A 20,799-nucleotide genomic window follows, 5' to 3' on the forward strand; every position below is an offset into this window, starting at 1 on the left:
GTGGTTCATAGGAACGGTATTTACCTTTGATTGAATTCGCTTACAACAATAGTTTTCAATCAAGTATTAAGATGGCACCTTACGAGGCTTTGTACAGTCGTAAATGCCGTACACCATTGTTTTGGACCGAGCTCGGTGAAAGTAAAATTTTCGGAGTCGATTTGATTAAAGATGCCGAACAGAAAGTAAGGGTAATCCGTGAAAGTCTAAAGGCAGCCACGAATCGTCAGAAATCGTATGCGGATTTGAAACGAAAAGACATTGAATATCAGGTGGGAGATAAAGTGTTTCTTAAAGTTTCGCCTTGGAAAAAGGTACTCAGATTTGGCCGAAAGGGCAAGTTGAGTCCGAGATTCATTGGGCCATACGAAATATCCGAACGAGTCGGTCCAGTTGCGTATCGATTGATTTTACCCCCTGAACTTGAAAAGATTCACGACGTCTTTCATGTTTCGATGATTCGACGCTATAGATCTGATCCTTCGCACATAATTAGTCCGTCGGAGGTTGAAATTCAAGCCGATATGAGTTATGAAGAAGAGCCGATGCGTATCCTAGCTCGTGAAGTGAAGGGGTTGCGAAACAAAAGGGTTCCGTTAGTAAAGGTGTTATGGCTCAAACACGGGATCGAGGAAGCTACTTGGGAAACCGAGAGCTCGATGAAAGAACGATACCCAAACCTATTTACCGGTAAGATTTTCAGGGACGAAAATTTCTTGAGTGGGGGAGAGTTGTGACAGCCCAAAATTGACCCTAGTCGGGAAGTGGTTTCGGGACCACAAAACCGAGTCATACTAATAATTAGCCATCATATTTGATGCTTATTATATGTATATATGCATGTGTGAAAATTTCATGCTTGAATTTTGTTAATTGTAAGTGAATTTTATTAAATAGGACTTATGTGAGAAAATTTAGAAATGTGCTAGGCAAATGTGAAGTGGCCTATTAATGCATGTTATGAAAATGATGGGTTTGCATGTCAAATTACCCAAAATGTGAGCTAGTGGCCGGCCATGCTATGGGTGGAAACATGTTGGGAACATGTTGGCTTAGTGTGTTATGTTAGAAAGAATAAATAAAAGGGTTAGTAATTAAGTAATGAAAAGGGAGGGGTGATGAAAACAAAGTTGTCTCATCCATCTCCCCCCTCCATTTGCCGTAGCTAGACAAAGAAAAGAGAAAAAAAAGAAAAAAGAAGAAAGAGTGTGTTCATCTTCCTTACCTTCTTGCAAAGCCGAAACAAAAGGGGAAAGAGGAAGGAATTTGTCTAGGGCATTCGGCTATCTTGGAGGTTAAATAAGGTAGGAGTTCATGTTATTTCTATTGATTTTTATGAGAATCTAGTAGTAGTCAAGCTCTTATTGTAACCCCATATGTTGATTTTTCTTTAGTTTTGGTGACAAATTGTGCATACGGTATTATTGGATAAATGCTAAAAGGATGGTGTTTTGATATTTTGGATTGAAATATTAGAAAGGGGAAAATATGAGCTACCTAATTAGATATATGTGAATTTAAAAGATGGTATGAACAAATGTGGAGTTTTGCTAGTTTAGGATTATTCGGCCAAGTGTTTATGTAGTGGAAATTAAGTGTTAAATGGAATGAAAATGATATTATATGGGGGTATGTATATTCGGCCATATGAGAAAATATATAGATGATGTTAAATTTGATTATGTATAATGGGCCATATAGAGTACACATTGTGATATTAACTTTAATTCTCTATAATTGATCAAGTGGGTGATATTGGTTTATATGGTTGAATTTGAATTATGAATATGTACCTTGAAATAAAATATATCATCGACTATGTTACTTTGGAAGTAAGAATGCATTCGGCCTTGAGACAATTTATAAGTATTAGTTAAGGTTCTAATGTTTTGAACAAGAATGGTTGTAAGATGAAATGAAAATTATTAAAAATATATATGAGTAATTAACAAGGGTGGTTGCCGTGTATATAATATTTATGTGTGTTTTATTGAAATATTTATTGGGTTAATTTTAGTAATTGGATCTTAGGTGATCAATAGCCGAATGGCTTAAAGTTAGTAAAAAGCATAAGGTGAATAAAAATAAAATGTTGCCGTATGCTTCTTTTGATATGAAACTATTAATGTTATGGGATATAAATAACTAGCATGGTAATTAAACTAGTTGATTTATTTATTTAAGCTCAAGAACCTAAAGGAGAGGCGTCCAACAAGGGGAAATCGAAGGTCATCGAGTAGCCGACTTGGAATTATTTTACCCAACATAAAGTAAGTCATTAAGCATATAGTTTGTATTAATTTAAATGGTCATAACGTCTATGTAATGATGCTGAATGGAATGATAAATATATATATACATGTATGTATGTGGTGATGAAAGTGTTGAATGAAAAGAAAAGAGGTGAGATGTATTGAGTTGTTGATCTCGGCACTAAGAGTGCGGGTATAAACATTTATGATCATGAGATTGGCGCTAAGTGTGCGGGTTTAAATTGTACAGCACTAAGTGTGCGAGTTTGATTATGTAGCACTAAGTGTGCGAGTTTGATTATATAGCACTAAGTGTGCGAGTTGATTATATAGCACTGAGTGTGCGGACTTAATATATACTTTTGAATCACTATGGACACTAAGTGTGCGACATTATTGAGTTGATCACGGACAGCGGATCGGGTAAGTACCTTGAGTTCATGACTAATAGGCGCTATGTTTATATTTGAAGTTGAGCTTGGTAAGTTTGAACCTATGTGACAATTATAATTGAAGTCACGTACATAAGATTTATCGTGGAATAGGTGAAAGGTCGTTTAGTTGTATGATTGTAACGAAAATAAAATGATGTATGAAAATGCCTCAAATATTCTATTGATTAGTATATGGAATGTGAATGCATGACTTGGTATGAGATTGAACCGATAGGTTTGAGGAACTATGGTATGGTTCGGTATGGATGGAGTAACTAGCCTCGTTCCATTTTGCTTCCTCTTGTGATAATGTTATTAATGGATGGTAGTGCATTGCTTATGACTTACTGAGTTATATACTCACTCGGTGTTTCCTTGTCACCTATTTTAGGTTTCTTGGACTCGTCTCTTTTTGCGTGATCGGGCCGTCATCGGAGTCATCACACCGGCTAGCAACTTTTGGTATCTTCTTTTTTAGTCGGTCTAGGAGAACATTTCGGCATGTATAGGCTAATATGTTTTATTGAAATTTGGTATGTAAACTTTTAGCCATGCGAAAATGGCATAAATGTTCGGTTGGATTTGGTTTTATAACGTTAGGTCGTAAGTCTTGGTAATTCGATTTTTATGCCATATGTCATGGCTGATTAATTTTGGTGTTAAGATTCATGATATGGCAATAGTGTAGTAGGGAGATGCTTGACAATGATTAGCCTTTGGTATGGCTAGTCATGATTATAATTTTGTGATATGTATGATGAATTACTAGTTAGATCAATGAGAAATCACGAAATGGGCATAGTTGCTTCAGTAACAGATGCTGGCAGCAGCAGTGACGTGGGATTGAAAAATTACAAAAATTAGTAGGAATGGAATTAAATAGTGAATAAATTATGTAATCGAAGCTCGATGAGTCTATTTTCATATAGAAGTAACGAAACGATCATATGGACAGTATGTTAAGAGATATTCAGGTTCTCGTGAGACAGGGCCAGAACGGTTTCTGGGTTCCCTGTTCCGACTTTGGAAATTCATTATAAATTAACCAGAGATAATTAGGAGTCATGCCATATATGTATAGATTCCTCTCTGAGTCTAGTTTCTATAGAAACAAACGGCATCAGTATTGAAGCTCTGTGCAGGGAGTTATCCAAATCGTAATGCATGAAGGTCAGTGTAGTCGCACCCTGTAATAAGGGAGAATTTAACTAATAAACTGTACTAATTGGCCCGACCAAAAATTCTACAAAATTCTACCATATAGGTATATGAGTCTAGTTCCATGGAAAATTTACGGAACTGGATTTCAAGTTTCAGAACTCAAGATATGATTTTTAAAGCGACTAGTACGCAAATTGGCAGCTTGTCTGGGAAATGTCAAATAAGTGGTTTGAAGTCTGTTAACACCTCGTGTTCGACTCCGGCGACGGTCTCGGGTTCGGGGTGTTACATTTCTATTCGTTCTTGGTTGTCAATTCGCTTGTAAATCTGGGCTCCCCTGTTCTGACTTTGGAAAATCATCAAAAATTGGAGAAAAATAATTAGGGGTTAAAATTTACATGTTTAAATTATTAATGAGTCTATTTTCAATAGAAACAAATGAAAACATCATCCAAATTTTTTACTAAGATAAAATTAATTTTTAGCAAAGAAGGGACGAAGCTGTTAGACAACAGAACAAGGGTAAGTTTGAAAATTTTACTGTACTTATTGGCTGAACCAAAAATTTTGAAATTTTTATGGTAAAAAGGTATTTGAGTCTAGTTTCAAAGACATCAAGTGGATCTTAGTTCGAAATTCTGTAGCTCAAGATATAAATAATTTAGCAACAGTGACTCAAGTAGACAGCTTTGAAGGAACATATAAGTAAATAGTGAAAACGTATATGAATAATTAACTAGCACGGGTTACATTAAAAATGGATCAGATGGCCAAGGCCAATTTGGGTCGAGTCGGCCACATGGGCGTGTGAGCCTATTTTTTTGAAAAGTTCTGTAAGGTTGCACGGGTCGCCCAAGTCGATTGTGGACCTACTGTAGAGTTGGTAAGCTTTACTTAGACCCCTATATGTGTGATCTGTCTGTCTGATTTCTATACCGAGCATGACTTATGATATCTGAATGTATGTGTAACACCCTTTACCCAAAACCATCGCCGGAATCGAGTACGAGATGTTATCCAACTTAACTTGCCAATTCGAAGCATAAAAATTTGCTTTTAAAATTAAATTCACTGTTCACAACAAAACTGTCCACCTGCGCGACTGGCACTAATTTAATTATATCTTGAGTTACAAAACTAGAAATTTAAATCTGTAAATTTTCCCTGAAACTAGACACATATAGCTTCTTACCATAAAATTTTTAGAATTTTTGGTTTAGCCAATTAGTACAGTTTTTTCATTAAATTCTCTCTTGTTTCACTACTTGACAGTTCTGACCTCTTGGTACTAAAATCAATTATCTCATTGTACAGAATACATATAAGGTTATCATTTATTTATTTTGAAAATAGACTGACTAAGGAATCTAGACATATAAATTATGACCTATAATTATTTTTGTGCAATTTATAATGATTTTATAAAGTCAGAACAGGGGACTTCAAAAACCATTCTGACCCTGTCACACTAAAATTCAATTATCTCAAAATATAAAATTCATTTGCCTACACCGTTTCTTTTATGTAAAAATAGACTTGATAAGCTTTAATTATATATATCATTCACTCTCTAATTCCATTTATACTATTTATGGTGATTTTTCACATTCACGTTATATAAGACTCTATACATGCCATAGTTTTAAACATTCTGAAAAACACATAATACCGAGATGGTTATGATAGTGTGATACGAGCTCCGACGATTCCCAATTCGAGCAAGCTTAAATCACTATAAAACAAAGGAAAGGAGAAAATGTGTAAGCTACAAATAGCTTAGTAAGTTACATGTAAACAATAATTACTCATTTAATAATTAACACTTTTAACATATAACTAATCAAAACATTTCTTAGCAATTTCAATCACTTACACATGCACAATCTTACCAATTCACTTGCATATACATTTTCACACTTAACATTTATCACATATGCTCAATTCTTTCAATTGTACCTGCATACACACTTCATTTCGTATTCACTTTAACTCATTATTAATCTCGTTGAACACTCGGAATATACACAGATACATATAGATTTAGCACATAAGTGTCACACTGATATGTAGCCGAAGCTACCACTGAAATGTAGCCGAAGCTACCACTGATCAATAACACTGGAAATGTCCATGGGCCTGCTCACACAAGCTGTCAGGTGTCTGCAACACATGCTAGATCACCCAGCACCCGGGACTCACTGTAACACTGTAACACTGATCTCTAGTGACATGTCACTTGTATCCACTTCTATTCCTAAGTTCAACCGGGAATTTACACTTAACACTTTATTTTCAACACTTTATCACTAGAATAATTCATGAACAATTTTCCTTCCACATTCAATATTAATTCACATATCAAATATAATTCACAATTTATAAAAATATAACTATTACTTACACGTAACTTACCTCGGATGCAAAACGACTATTTTTGTAAATTAGTCGATAACCTTCTCTTTTCCCCTATCACTTCCACTATTTCTTCTTTCTTGATCTATATTAACACAGTTTAATACATTTTATCAATATTCCATTCAAATACAACTCATACACAATATTTTGACGAACTTACATTTTTTCCCATAACTTTTCAAAAATTCCACTTTTGTCCCAAAGCTCGTAAAAATAAAATTCACTAAATTCTTAAATTTCAAACTTCACTAAATCATACTTCATGCTTATAACAGCCCCCAATTTCACAAAATCACAACTTCATGCACACTTTACCATCTTTCACAATTTATTTCTTTTTCAACATTTTCATTGAAATTCATCTAGTAAAACTTGTAATTAACACTTCAAACATTCATTATCTAACATCACTAATCAATTTACAATTATATCATGAATGGGTCAATTTTAAAATTTAATTTCATTTAAATTAAATGGTAGAAACATGAAATTCAAGCTTCAATAAGCATAAAAATACGAAAATAATTAAAAACGGGGCAAGAAATCACTTACAATTGAGCTTAGAAAAATCAAGAACCCTAGCTATGGTGACATGAATTTTTTTGGCAGCAAACGTCTGATTTTGAAGAAGATGGACACTTATTTTCACTTTATTTTGTCTTTTTCTCAATTTGGACAAAAATGTCCTTGACCCATTACTTAGATATTTTTCTAGAATTACCCTTTTGTGTCCATATCACTAATTTATGGTTTAATTTCCACATTAACACTTCCAGTTTCATGCAATAATTCAATTAAGTCATTTAATCACTAATTAGACACACTTTGCATTTTTCTCAATTTAGTCCTAAAAATTCAATTAGGCACTAAATCATTAAAATTTTCTATCCATATTTTCACAAAATATTTCAATCAATCGGAAATTAATAAAACTTTATAAAATCAAACTATTTCACTTCGGATTTGTGGTTACAAAACCACTATTCTGATTAGGCCCTATTTCGGGCTATCACAGTATGTACTATTAATTGCATAATGGCATAACATATTTTGTATGTTGCATTGCATCGGGGTGGGTTGATGATATTTAGAGGAAGTATCTGAAAGGCTATTAAGCTTGTTATCTGGCAGCGCAGCTGCAACCTTCTGATTATGTGTCGTATTTCGGTACATCATGGTGTATAGGGATAGATGGGTTGATTTAATCCCCACATAGTGTGTAGGGTTGAACGGAGATGGTGTGTAAAGGCTGGTGGGTAGGATTCTGATTTACTATATCTACATTCTGTATCTGATATGGGCCAAGGCCCTAATGTATTTCTGAGACTATATCTGAATGGGCTAAGGCCCAAACTGATTTTGTGATGGGCACTGGCCCTAGATTGTATCTAATTGAATTCCGTTGATTATCTGTATGCATGTTTTCTGTGGGGATTACATATTGAGTTTACGAAAACTCACTCATTCTCTGTTTAATCTATACAGGTAATCCTCAGACTGGATGAGTCGATGCAGCGGAGGACTCGATGGTTGCCACACGTAAATTTTAAACTATTTTCTGTTAATGCTTAAAATTTATTACTTATTTGGGGTTTTGATGTTTCTTCTAGACTATGGACTGGTTGTCTTTAAATTTAGTACTTTATACTGTTTTTATGATTTTTTTTAACTACAACTTCACAAAACTCGATTTTTTTCTAAAAACTAAGGTTTTTCGTAAATAGAAATGATTTTTCCTAAATTAATTGGTTACAAAAGCTTCCGCTAAGAGACAAGTTTTAAAGCAAATCAACTAGTTTTGTTTCGAATTAAATTAAAGCTAACTTACTGTAACAGTTTTTAAACTCGACAATCTTGTCTTCAAATCCCTTTCCATGTGACATCGCCAGATTCGGCCATAACGTCTAGGCCGGGTTGGGGGTGTTACATTTAGTGGTATCAGAGCCAGGTTACAAAATTGAGCTATGGATTATGTGTTTTATAAAAATTGGGCTTTCGAAAAATTAATTAATTTTCAAATGATTTGAAATGTTTTTACTGAGTAAGTGGTACACCGAGTCTCTGGGGCTGATCCTATAAGTATTCTGAACTGTGATTTGTTTTAAACTGAAATTATTATGGATAGTATATTCTGAAACTACTATAGGTAGTAAACTGTACTGAAAACACTTTAGTTAGTGTATACTAAAAATTGTAAAAAAATTGGAAACTGTAGTGAGACTGCGATTTACGAAAACGAACTCCGAATAACCGATACTGTTTTACATAAAACATTTGTTAATAAACACTGGAACTGTAACTAATTCATAAAACTTATAATACGAGATAAATCTGATTAGATATGAGCACACGAGGTATTCACGGACGGGGTTACTAGAGGCCAAGGTAAAGGCCGTAGAAGGGCTCGAACTGAGTCCTCGTCATTGGCCAGCCTGTAAAATTTGGATATGAGTGAGACACTAATGTCGCCCACTACTGAGATTGGGTCCCAAGATCGCATGGCTGGGGACGATGCTTTGTCCTAGGCTATGCAAAGGATTTTGGAGAGGGTCGCTGGGCCCAATACTAGATTTGAGGGTTGAGGGTCGATTACGGAATGACTCCGGCCCAATGGAGCTAAGCTCTTCAGTGGTGTCATTGGGGTCGCCCCTAATGTGGCCGAGTACTGAATTTAGGCCATGGAGAGAATCATGGACGATCTAGATTGCACCCCTAAGTAGAAATTAAAGGATGCAGTATCGCTGCTGCAGGACGAGGCTTATCAGTGGTGGCTGATCGTTAACGAGGGCACTTAACTCGAACGTCTGACTTGGGAGTTCTTTAAGACCGCCTTCCAAGAGAAATATATCGGAGCTAGTTATGTAGATGCACATAGTAGGGAGTTTCTGAATCTTACACAGAGGGATCGATCAATGGCCGAGTTTCTGAGACTGAGCCGCTATGCGTGAGGTATGGTGACACATGAGTATGAGCGATGTGTCCTATTTGGGGATGGCCTCAGAGATAATTTGAGAGTTCTAATAGCCTTGCAGAAGGAGTGAGATCTTTCTGCTCTGGTCGAAAAGGTGAAAATCACCGAGGATGATATGGAGGTAGTCATGATTGGAGAACGTTGGAACTACTTATCTAATGTGATCTCTGCACTGGTGGCAGAGAAGTTGGTTCGTAAGGGATGTGAGGCATTCTTGGCCTATGTAAGTGTTTCGAATTCTGGAGACTCTACAGTTAAGGATATCATAACAGTAAAGGATGTTTCGGACGTCTTTCCTGAGGAGCTACCGGGTTTACCTCCGAATTGTGAAGTGGAGTTTGGGATAGAAATCCTTCCTGGTATAACTCCGGTGTCTATCGCCCCCTACTGAATGGCACCGAAGAAGTTTACGGAGCTTAAGGCTCAAATTTAGGAGTTATTGGATTGTGGGTTCATCCGCCCTAGTATGTCTCCATGGAGAGCACCGATACTGTTTGTAAAGAAGAATGATGGATCCATGCAGATGTGCATCGACTACCGGTAACTGAACAAGATGACCATTAAGAACAAGTACCCCCTACCGATGATAGATGATTTGTTTGACCAGTTTTGAGGAGCTTCGATTTTCTCCAAGATTGACCTTCGATCTGGATATCATCAATTAAGGGTTAAGGAGGCTGATGTTCATAAGACGACGTTTAGGACTCGTTATGGTCTCTATGAGTTCCTAGTGATGTCATTCGAACTGACTAATGCACCGCCAGCTTTCATGAATTTAATGAATCGAGTGTTCCAGCCTTATTTAGATTAGTTTGTGGTGGTATTCATCAACAATATACTGGTTTGCTCGAGGACTGAGGATGAGCATGATGAGCACATTCGAGTCGTTCTTCAGACTTTGAGGGAAAGATAGCTCTATGTTAAGTTTAGTATGTGTGAGTTCTGGCTGCATGAAGAGACATTTCTTGGTCATGTGTTTCGATTGAGGGGATTCAAGTTGATCCTCGAAAGATTGAGGCTGTTTGGAGTGGAAGCAGCCTAAGAATGTGCCTGAGATCTATAATTTTCTGGGACTGGGTGGATATTATTGACGATTTGTAGAGGGTTTTTTTATTGATTGCAGCACCCTTGACTAAGCTGTTACGTAAGGGTGTACCGTTTAATTGGACTGATGCGCAGCAAGAGAGCTTGGAAAGCTCATGACTGTACTAACTGAGGCCTCTATTCTGATACAGCCGGAGCCTAGAAAGGAGTTTACTATTTATAGTGATGCATTACATGTCGGTTTGGGATGTGTGTTGATGCAAGATGGTAAGGTGGTAGCCTATGCGTCCCGTCAGCTTAAGACCCATGAGGCAAATTATCTGACGTATAACTTGGAGTTGGCCACTGTGGTATTCACACTAAAAATCTAGAGGCATTATTTGTATGGTGAGAAGTGTATCATCTATACTGATCATAAGAGCTTCAAGTATCTCCTCATTCAGAAAGAATTTAATCTTAGGTAGTGGAGATGGATTGAGCTGCTTAAAGACTATAACTGCACCATTAAGTACCACACTGGTAAGGCCAATGTGGTAGTTGATGCACTGAGCCGTAGGGCTATGACTGATTTGAAGGCGATATTTGCTCGCCTAAGTTTATTTGATGATGGTAGTTTATCAGCTGAACTTCAGGTTAAGCCGTCATGAATTGAGCAAATTAAGGGTAAGCAGTTGAAAGATGAGTCATTGGGTCTTCGATTCTGATAGATTGAGGGTGGTAGTACAACAGATTTTAGACCGAACAGTGAAGGGGTACTTTGTTTCCACGGTCAGATTTGTGTATCGCATGATGTGGATTTGAGGCAATCGATTCTCAGAAAGGCGCATGGTAGTCCTTATACTATACATCCCGACGGGAACAAGATGTACCGAGATTTTCGAGAATTGTATTGGTGGCCAGGGTTAAAGTGTGAGGTTACCAACTTTGTTGCTCACTGTTTGACTTGTCAGTAGGTTAAGGCTGAACATCAATTACCTTCGGGTTAGCTACAGCCGTTTAAGATGCCGTTATGGAAATAGAAGCGAGTAACGATGGACTTCGTTAGGGGGTTGCCTTTAACACCCACTAAGAAGGATTCTGTCTGGGTCAGCGTGGGTCGATTGACCAAGTCTGCTTACTTCATCCCGGTAAGAACAGACTTTTCTCTTTTAAAATTAGTTAAGCTCTACATATCAAAAATAGTGAGACTGCATGGGGTATCTGTCTCGATCATTTCTGATTGGGATCCTCGTTTCACGTCTCGATTCTGGAAGAAGCTTCATGAAGCTCTGGGTTCAAGATTAGATTTCAATACTGCTTTCTGTCCTCAAACAGATGGTCAGTCAGAGAGGGTGATTCAGATACTGGAGGACATGTTGAGGAGCTGTGTTATTGATTTCGGAGGCAGTTGGGAGGAGTACTTGCCGTTAGCGGAGTTTGCCTACAATAATAGCTTCCAGTCTACCATCCAGATGGCACCTTACGAGGCACTGTATGGTCGTAAGTGCCGCACTCCTTTATGCTGGACTGAGTTGGGTGAGCAACGTGTTCTTAGTCCTGAGTTGGTCTCTGAGACAAAGGATAAGGTTAGATTGATTCGGGATCGCTTGAAATCCCTTTCCATGTGACATCGCCAGATTCAGCCATAACATCTAGGCCGAGTTTAGGGTGTTACACAACCAGAAGGAGTCCTAAGTTCTACCTGTTGTTGTTTATGCTCAATGAAGGTTTTTCTCTTCCTCTTCTAGAGTTTATTCGAGATGTTCTTTATGATTTCAGTATAGCACTTGGGTAGTTGACAAGAGTTTCTTGGTGGTTATTTTTTAGGTACTTCATCATGAGCCACAAGAAAGGTGTACACTCTTTTGATTTGTTGTTTCCATACATGTATTATGTGCAGGAATTGAATGATGAAAGTTCCTCTAGGTTGTTAGTATTCCTACCCCATAAGGCACTTCTTAAGACAAAAAATTTGTTTTATAATGGGGAGGTAACAATACAGGTTGATTATAGCAAATATATTCTCGTGGAATTGAAGTTTGGTAGGAGGTTTGGTTTTCATATCAAATAGACAAGTCCTTCTACTTACAAATGGGAAAAAAATCCTTTTCCTACTACTACAATTAGCCATATGAGTGGTCAATCCCACTCTTCTTTTGGGACTCTACCCAGGTTGCTCATGGGATATTCTTAATCTCTTTGGGGTGATATCCACTCTCCCAATATGATCCTATTCTATCGCATGATAATAATTACATCTTTCTCTATGAAAAGTCAATTACTATTAAATAGTAATAAAGTCATTCATCACAAAGACGATCGACTTGTGACCACGTTTACTTTTCATCAACCATGTAATGCCAATAAGAGGATATCATTTACCCACGTCTTAGGCTATGAATTTCCATTATTTTGAATGATGTTACATATTGTAGAAGTCGTACACCTAATGCACTAGCTTTTGGTTCCATATCTATTCAAACTCATGCTTTTACTTACATCAAAGTGTACGAGTCACGCATATATAGTCCATCATCCACTATAGATTTAGGTATGCCACACTATGAATGCCACAAGCGAATAAATCCATAAACAGATTTAGGATTTATTCTTCTTGGGGCCAGTCTAATTTGCTGTCAGTCCAGTCAATCCAGTCAGTCACATCTATGTCTCTATCTTCTGAGAGTCATCCACTCCGATGCCCAGGACAAAACATCTCCCCAATTGGACTTGATAGACAGTATATTAGTCTTTCAATTGGTTTACTCATTTTTATTAGACTAAGGACATGTTTAGATTCGTCTACTAATATAATTTATCTTTTTGAATTACAATCCGACCATGTAATATCGCTTAACATTGGTTAAACATGAGCCAACTAGTTAGCAACATTTGCTTCCATTTTACTTTGCGTGCAAAAAATCCTGAATAATTTTATTAACCAATCTGTTAAAAAAATTACAAGTGTAGTTAGATGAAAATACTACATTTAAGGCACCATATCCAAAAACTAAGACCTTGTTAACTTAAAATTTTAAAACCCATTAACTAGACCCATGGTTAAGTAGTTGACCAATGTTGGTTCTTCAATTACTACTCTCCTTCAACTTGTTTTGCCACCAGTTGAGAATTTGTGTAGACATAGAGACTTCGAATGCTCAATTTACGAGCCAATTCTAGTCCTACCACGAAGGCTTCATATTCAACAACATTGTTAAAGGTAGAAAAAAAAGAAGGATAAAATGTACTCCCACTTTTCTCCTTCAAGTCCTACTAACAGAACTCCAGCTCCAAAACCTTTTTTTCTTGAAAAATCGTCCACATAAAGAATTTAAGGTTTTTCCTACGATGGATGAGGGTTTGTGAAAGGACCTTATTCTAGGTACTTGAAGGACCTCAAGCGAGGTTTTTATTAAAAGCTTCAAATGGTCAAGAAAGTGAGTACTTGACTATGATATCAACTAGAGCTTGGGCCTTGTCTGCCTTCCGCGATAGATTTTCTAGCCTAAATTCACTTAGCTCGAAACTTCATTTGATTATCCTTTCAAAAGTATCGACCTTGCCCAGGATGTCCTTAAGTACTTGGTCGGATAAGGCCACAATTGGATGATCTTGAAAATAGTAACAAAGTTTTCTTGCAACCATTACCACGGTAAAAACAGTCTTTTCTACCGGGGAGTAGTTTAGCTCTTCGTCTTGCAAAACCCTGCTAACATAATAAATTGGAGGTTACTGTCCACTAATTTCCTTGACCAATATCGCTACTACTATTTCTTCAGAAGAAATAATATACACATATAATAAGTCACCAAGGGAGATGCTAGAAGCGGAAAGGTATTCAGGTACTACTTTAACCGCTCAAAAGATTGTTAACATTTTCCTATCCACTAGAAGGGACTTTATAATGCTTTGAAGAATGGTAGGCATCTATTAATGATCTTCAAACAAACTTGTTGATGGATACAATTCGTCTGGTTAACAATTGAAGTTCCTTGGGTTTTTGCGGAGAGGTCATTTCCAAAATGGCCTTGACTTCTTTCAGATTTGCTTTGATCCTCCTACTGGATATCATGAAACCCAAGAATTTCCAAAATTTACCCCAAAAGTGAACTTACTCAGATTGGGCTCCATGTTGTATTTGCTTAATACCGTGAATACCTTCTAGAGGTCGTTGACAGGCTATTCTATGGTGGCACTTTTGACAAGCATCTCACCTACATACAGTTCCATACATCTCCCCATTTGGTTTTGAAATAGCTTACTCACCAGTTGTCAATATGTCACATCCCAAAAATCAGGTTAGTAGAATCGGGTTAGTGAACCAGATATTTGATCTGAATACTAAAATTAGGATAAAAATGATTATTATAACTAAATAAAATATTATAAAAATAATTGGGTTTAAAAATTTAGATTGAGAAACTAGGCTTAAGTGTTTGATTATTAATTATTTTAAAAGGGATTTTAAAAATGAAACCGGATTTGAAATTAATTAAGAAAATGGTTATTTTAATTCAAATAAGGATTGATTTGGAAAAGGATAAAAATTGAAAGTTTTTCAAAGGAAAATTTCCCTAAATTTAAAATTTTTTTTCCTCCCATTGCCTATTTAAACAACGCACGCCCCTTCCCTTTCTTTTCATCAATTCATTTGAAATTTCTTTCAAATCCAAATCAAATCTTTTTCTCTCAAATTAGCAAAACCCTAATGATTTTCCTACCTTCTAAACACCAAATCATCCTTCAATTTTAAAGAAAATCTTTGTTTCTATCATCAATTTCTTCATTTCTCTTCAAAAGTTTTTTATCGAATTAGATCTTCAACTCGGAATTCTTTTCAAATTGAGTTAATATTCTAATTTCTAATGATCAAACTAAGCTTGTTGTTTTTACAATTCAAGATTTAATCAACTGCGGTGAAAATTACATAGATCTAAAGTTTTGAATTGAATTTTAGCTTAAAAATGGTGAAATATGAAATTCTAAGTTAAATCACGAGTTTTAAACTATTTTTAACTTGTTTTGGACTAATTATAAGGTTTGTAAACTCAATTTTATAGATCGTTAAAGGATTTTTAAGAATTACTAGTTTTAGCTCTTTCAGTATTCATAATTGATTAATTTTCAGGAAAAGTTAGATCTGAGTAATTAGGTGTTTTTGATGGCTTTGCTCTAATATGATAAATTAGATGTTTAAAATCATGTTTAGTGATTAGAAACGATAAATTGAACAAGGAAATCACTTATTTTTAGTTAAGTAGTTAAGTTTTTGGAATTAAGAGGGGAGAGCATATGACTATGTGTTTGAGGTTGTTTGTTCTGTTTAAAGCTGTAAATGATGATTTTGTTATGTGTTTGATGTGTACGCAAAGTGCCAGATCCAATTGGAGCCTCTTTGAGCAAAACAAAGGGCAAGGAAAATCTTGTTTAAGCTTTCAACATTCAAGAAAAAGCTAAATCGGTGAGTCATCTGGTGTGCTGGATGTAAGCACGATTCTTTGTGTTAATTAGGACCTTAGGTTAGCATAATCACCTATCTTAAGTTCCAAGTGTAAGTGTTCTTACTTGAACTTATGGTATTTTGTAAATAATGCTTAAGTGTAATGAGATGTGCATATGACGATATGTGATAGGATTATGTTAGAATATGACTTGTTATCTTCCGATTTTATGCACATATCTGAGATTATAGTGATTGTGGCTCAACGAGCAATGTGATAGCTATGTGATCATGATTAACATGTGATAACTCTTGAAAAGATTTATATTTCATGACTTTATACCTAGCTAATTGCTTGTACTTTGGTACATTTAGTTGTATTTTAGGACATTTCATTCGCACTTTCATCATTTCATTAGGTGCTTGGACTGGGTTTAAATATTAGATACTTTTAATTGATTGTGGTAGGGCTGTGTTTGGTGGTTTGGCAGATGCAGATCGAGGAACGAGAAAAAAAGGAGTGAAGGTTTGTTAGGGCAAAAGGTTGGATATTTCGTCAGCATGAATGTCGTGGCAATTCCAGAAAAACCGAGTCAACACTCAACGCATACCAGCCCAACTATACTTGTACCAACAAAATCTAGCTAAAAAAGAGGATCAGATAATCTTGGGTTGTTGGTTTTTATCTTAGAAAAAGAATTTTAAAAAGGAGAAGACAATCTTGGGTTGTTGAAAAAAGAATTTAAAAAGAGAAGATAAATATGGATTGTTGGATTTGCCCTAAAAAAAGCTATAAAAAGCCAAAGAAGGAAACCTTAAAACAATGAATAAAAAAGGAAGAGATCCTTAGGCAAAATTTGATGGTAGTGGCTGAGTAGAGACTGAAAGAGGAAGACGAAAGTAGTCCCTCTCAGCCATCGCAGGATATTATGCTGTTAGAGTGTGAATTGGACATACGAATGCTATCTTCCCGTAGTCTTCAGTATTTCTTAATTTTTTTCTTCCGTGAATTGAATGATGAAAATGGTGTTGGATGTTATTTTGGTTTTAAATTTTATGTTCCAACCCATGAGCTAAATTTCATCGAGTTAGGATTACATTATGAAACTTTTATTTTCTTTAATGGTTGAATCATATATCTAAATCAATTTACTCTTTTATTCAATTGTTTTATTTCTAAGTTGTATGCGTGCAATCCCTAGACATAAATGATTGTTCCGCATGCCCATAAACTAAATCTAATTCTAAAAAGGTATGATTAGTTGGATTGATATTGAATGATATGATCAAGTGCCCAACTGATACTTGCAGTAGATTCTAGACATAAAGCAACGTTCATATAGAAGAAAAATAGTAGAGGGTACCATATTAAAAGCCCACAGATACGAGCAAGGTAACTTAAGGTTTTTGCTCTCGAAAGAAATAGACCATTTTAGAGCTCTTCTGAGCAGTAAACTAAGCATGATTTTGCCGGAGCATTATTGGCAATAAGGGTAGATTCTTAGTAATCCCGACCTTTCAAATCAACATCGTATATTCTTTATTCTTTGCCATAGTATCTTTGCCATATCATTATTAGTTATTTTTTGTTCATTTACATAATATTCCCGTAATAATTCTCATAATTTCCATTACATTTCTACTTTTGTTTTGCCATAAAATTTCCAAGTATTCATTAATTCCACATATTGTATACATCACTACTCCTTTAATTGTCACTGCATACTTATTGTTGTTTTTGCCATAGCATCAATAACCATATATTACAATAACTTGACCATTTTTGTGCCTCAATCTGATCTTCATAGGAACGATACTCACTTATCACTTTATTACTTGATTCGGCGTGTATACTTGCACAAATCGCATATCATTTCACATGCGACAACATGATATGTGGAAAGGTGCATAAATCAATAAATAAATGTGTAAAATGGATATGATGGCCTTGTGATATCTTGAAATCATTGGATATATTTGACAAGCCATAGGAATTTATTACTCATATATGTGTTTTAATATTGGGACATGTTGGAAGGATAAGGGAATGTTGAGCTAAGCTCTATTCATTGGGACATGTTGGTGTGTTGGAGAGTGTTAGCTTATTGCTACACTTATTTGAGACATGTTAGACTCTTTGAGTCATTGGTGTGATAGAGATCCGTGTATTCGATATGTTGTATTTCCATACATATTTCATAATCACTAGATACCAATATATCAATATGATTTAATGATTCATGATTATAAGTGTACTTGTTCTTAGTATAGTTTCTATTAGCCTTTGATATTGTGTTTTACTGTGGCATCTTTGAGCAGTCACTAAGCTTGGTTAAGATCACACTCTCAAATTATTATTTAGCAGAGAAATGGATTGAGTGAGGAGGAGGAGTGAGCAAGCAAGTGATCCATCTAAGGCTATTAATTTGTGTATGTGAAGTGTTTTTTCTTCAACTACCAAAAATAAAGGTAATGTGGGACTATATATATTGAAGGGATTAGACTTCATTTTATTTGGTTTGTAAATGGACTTTTATATACTGTTTAAGGACTTCTATATTTGATTTATGATGGTTTGATTGCTTTAGAATGATGATTGAACAATGCTTGATATTAGCTTAAGTGGTATGATGAATGGTATGCATGTATCTTGGTGAAATACTGTTGTAGATGCTCAATTTGTATGTTGGATGTTCGGAAAGGTTTAGAATCACATATCTAATTGTAGCTTGGAAAGGTATCCATGAGGCTCATATATTGGTGGCCTATAAAAAAATCCACCAATCGATCTATGAAAGAGAGCAAGAAGTTTTCCTTTGTGCAAGTCTTATTCAAGTTGGTGTAGTCTACACGCATTTGCCATCTGTTTTCGCATTTGGGTACCATTACCATATTGGAAACCCAATAAGGGTATGTAACCTCTCAAATGGAACCCGTAGCTTGCAGTTTCTTTACTTCTTTTCATGTAGTCGTAACCTTCTCATCGGAAAATTTTCTCTTCTTTTTTTTTACCGGTTATATACCAGGATCCACCCATTGGGAATGTCAAGTGACATACAAGTGGATTGTTGGTTTATTTTTCGCAGACCAAGAGAATACATCTTGACATTCCATGAAAAAGGAACTTAATGATTCTTTCTCTTCATGCGGGAAGGGTGGAAACAGTTTAGGTAACCTTCTCAGGGTCCTTCCGATACAGGCAGATGGATTACATTGTTTCTGCTAGTTGTCTATTAGAAAGTTGGGTATTTGGTCTAGCTCCAAAGCTTTCCAAATCAATTATCGACATTCTAATGATATTGACCCCTATTAAAAGATGAAGATGTGAAATGCAATAAGCCAGAGAGAGATAAGGAGGGTTGATCTTTCCCTGTGAGTTGTAGGGAGAAAATGTGACACTCTTGGAATGTCTCCTATCAACTTTTATATATAACTCACCTGTGAAGGTAAAAAACTTGGTTGTTATGCAAAAAGTATCCACCATCATTTTAGTCATCCTAATGATTGTCCTTCCAAATATGACATTTTAGGCTACCGAATGGTCAACTACTAAAAATCCCACCATTTCAATAATGGTGTGCTCACTGTCACCAAGGACTACAGAAAGAGCAATGGACCCTTTAACCATAATGAGTTGATTTGCAAAGACAAATTAGACTTTTCGGTTTGAGTTGTATCCTTAAGGCCCATCGAATAGAACGCTTTGGTTGTCAAAGTATCAACCAAGTTGTATGTGTCTACCAGGATTCTTCTAACATAAAAAGAAGAGATTTTGGTTGAGATTACCAAAGAATCCCCTTCTTCTACATTTAAAGTGTCCCTCTCATCTATTTCTAAAAACTAGAGTTACCATTCAGAGACCTCGGGCTTTTTACTGTGGCAAAAACTGATAGGATACTCCCATGTGGGCCTTTCGCTTCAAATTAGAACCAAACCATTTTACATGCTTCCCTCCTACCAACAAATCAATTATTCCTCCAACTTGTTTTCCCTTATTTTTGTGATATTAACATGATTATCATGCTTCCTTATCTCGAGGCATGTTTAATCAGTGCGATGCCCCTAGGCATTATGGTACTTGTAGTGGTGATTAGAGTTACTGTGATGCTAACTGAGTGGTGGTTGTGGTGTTAAATCTATGATCCTCTGAGTTACTGTGATGCTAACTAAGGTAGGGAGCAATTGAACTCATGGTTGGTCTTGAATTGGTTATAGGGGGCACTGGGTCATTGATCTTGGCTTCCTCGATAATTTTGAATAGGTCATTGACAGTTAGTGATGTGAAGATTATTAACCCACTAGTGGTTTCTTTGGTTTGATGAGTTGTAATGCTCATAATCATGACCACATACCCTAAGAGTGGTCCTAGGATGCTGATAGCTTTGAAATCACCTTGGGGGTGATTGTCACAGGGGGTTATCTTGTTAGGGGACAAGTGCAGAAGAATGGGCACAAACTTTCTCAACTTTATCCCCCTCCAACAACTTATGAGTCATATCATACAAGATGAAAAGTTCACTTAGAGTGTTCCCGATAATGATATACTTTAGAATTTGATTGGTAGTTTCGATAATGAAAACTTGACTGGCCCATTCATCAATGGACCCCTTCATGATCATGGTGGCTGCACTATATCAACGGATGTAATCAAGAAAGGACTCACCTGCTCATTGATGAATTTTTAACAAGTAGGCTGAGGATTGCTGGAGTTTTTTATTAGCCCAAAAATAACTCATGAACTATTTGGCTACTTGGTTAAAGGGGTAAATGGAGCCCCGTAATAGCCACAAGTATTATTATCGTGTTGCTTGAGAAAGGGTCATAAAGAATGCCCTACACTTGATTCTATGGGAGGCTCCTAGTATAACACCCCAAAAATCAACAATTTAAAAAAGATGAGTAAATTATGTATGTAAATTGATTGGCACATACTAGCCAAGAATCTGCCTGCTGGCGGTATTGAAGGGTTTAATTTCAGGGTATCTTCAAGTTAAGAAAGACTTCGCTCAAGAATGCATATGCCAAAGGAAGAGTACGCCTCAGAATTTTGGTCGGGCACAATAACCTACCAAGTGTAAGAGAATGTTACAAGAGACTTAATTG

The 20,799-nt window shown here is 36.0% G+C and overlaps 1 protein-coding gene across 4 annotated transcripts in view; it reads right to left on the minus strand.

Annotated features, from left to right (window-relative positions):
- Nucleotides 1-5,272: 5,272 nt before the first annotated feature.
- LOC107890460 (KH domain-containing protein HEN4) overlaps nucleotides 5,273-20,799 on the minus strand; it is a 30,514-nt gene continuing 14,987 nt past the window's right edge. For 2 of the 4 annotated variants that reach the window (XR_005918377.1, XR_005918376.1), the window contains 2 exons: nucleotides 6,260-6,344; nucleotides 5,370-5,579 (listed from right to left, as the gene is read on the minus strand). The gene's annotated coding sequence lies outside the window, so the exon portion shown is untranslated. Of the gene's footprint in view, nucleotides 5,580-6,259; nucleotides 6,345-20,799 lie in introns of all 4 variants that reach the window. The other 2 variants (XM_041101586.1, XM_041101587.1) reach the window with 2 other exon arrangements.

The sequence above is a fragment of the Gossypium hirsutum genome, chromosome D09 (genome assembly GCF_007990345.1).
Source record: "Gossypium hirsutum isolate 1008001.06 chromosome D09, Gossypium_hirsutum_v2.1, whole genome shotgun sequence".
NCBI classification, from domain to species: domain Eukaryota; kingdom Viridiplantae; phylum Streptophyta; class Magnoliopsida; order Malvales; family Malvaceae; genus Gossypium; species Gossypium hirsutum.